The sequence below is a fragment of the Microtus ochrogaster genome, unplaced genomic scaffold (assembly GCF_000317375.1).
Source record: "Microtus ochrogaster isolate Prairie Vole_2 unplaced genomic scaffold, MicOch1.0 UNK15, whole genome shotgun sequence".
Lineage (NCBI taxonomy): Eukaryota > Metazoa > Chordata > Mammalia > Rodentia > Cricetidae > Microtus > Microtus ochrogaster.
Window position 1 is genome coordinate 992,344 of NW_004949113.1, and position 1,390 is coordinate 993,733.

Below are 1,390 nucleotides of genomic sequence, written 5' to 3' on the forward strand. Positions count from 1 at the left end.
AAAAAAAAAAAAAAAAGGTTACAGTGTGTTTAAAAATGTGCATAGGCTTAAGAAAGAAAAGAAAATGGGCATAGCCAGTCATAGGAAAAAATAGTTTAAAATAATAAAGTCTTTAAAGAGAGAGTAAAGTAATACAAATAAATAAGGCATGCAAGGATGGGAAACACACAGGGAGTTTGGATCGTGTGTGGTGCTGTGTCTACTTTGGATTTTTTGAATGCTGATAAGCAAATGAGAGCTGCTGAAAGACACTGGATTGTAAAAGAGACTGCGGAAACAAACCAGCCTACATGCATTGGGGATGTCTTTAAACTGGAATTCAGAAAGTGTGTTATGTTGGGAGAGATGGTATGCTTTTGTTTCCACAGGAAAGGCAATGGATTCCTTCAAGGTTAGTAGAGATCAGGTTTGATCAGGGAAGACCCCCTGAAAATCCTGTCTTTCTGTCTAATTACAAACAGAAAGAAACCAAGGAAAACTACAAGAGAGGGAACATATATGCTGATCTCTCTGCATGGGAACAGCTCTGAAACTGGACAACAAATGTTACAACTAGTTTTCCCCAGACATGACCATTACTTCAATTTTCTCAGGGTCCCCTGGAGATACTGTCACCCCCATACAACAGGAAGCAGTCTAGAGAGCAAAATGTGCACATTCTCAAGAGGTGGGTGGGTAGTTTTTGGTCATTTGGTGGGTTATGGATGTTTGTCATAGTTTAGAGGGGATATAAAAATACAGGATAAAAAGACAACTGTTGCCAGGCGGTGGTGGCGCAAGCCTTTAATCCCAGCACTCGGGAGGCAGAGGCGGGTGGATGTCTGTGAGTTGGAGACCAGCCTGGTCTACAAGAGCTAGTTCCAGGACAGGCTCCAAAATCACAGAGAAACCCTGTCTCGAAAAACCAAATGATTTATTTATTTATTTATTTATTTATTTATTATGTATACAATGTTCTGTCTGTGTGTATGTCTGCAGGCCAGAAGAGAGCACCAGACCTCATTACAGATGGTTGTGAGCCACCATATGGTTGCTGGGAATTGAACTCAGGACCTTTGGAAGAGCAGGCAATGCTCTTAACCACTGAGCCATCTCTCCAGCCCCCCTCAAATGTTTTATAATGGTATGGATTTTGGTATATAATTTGCCTATATTGATACAAATTTAAAGTTATTTCTGTTATATTCTATGTATGTTTTTACTCTTGTCTGGGATATTGTGCTTTTGCAGCTCATTTAAAAATGTATAATTAAGAAATACAGGTTAGTAGTTAGTCATATATAATAATCAAACTTGTAAGCCGGGCAGTGGTGGCGCACGCCTTTAATCCCAGCACTCGGGAGGCAAAGGCAGGCAGATCTCTGTGAGTTCGAGACCAGCCTGGTCTACA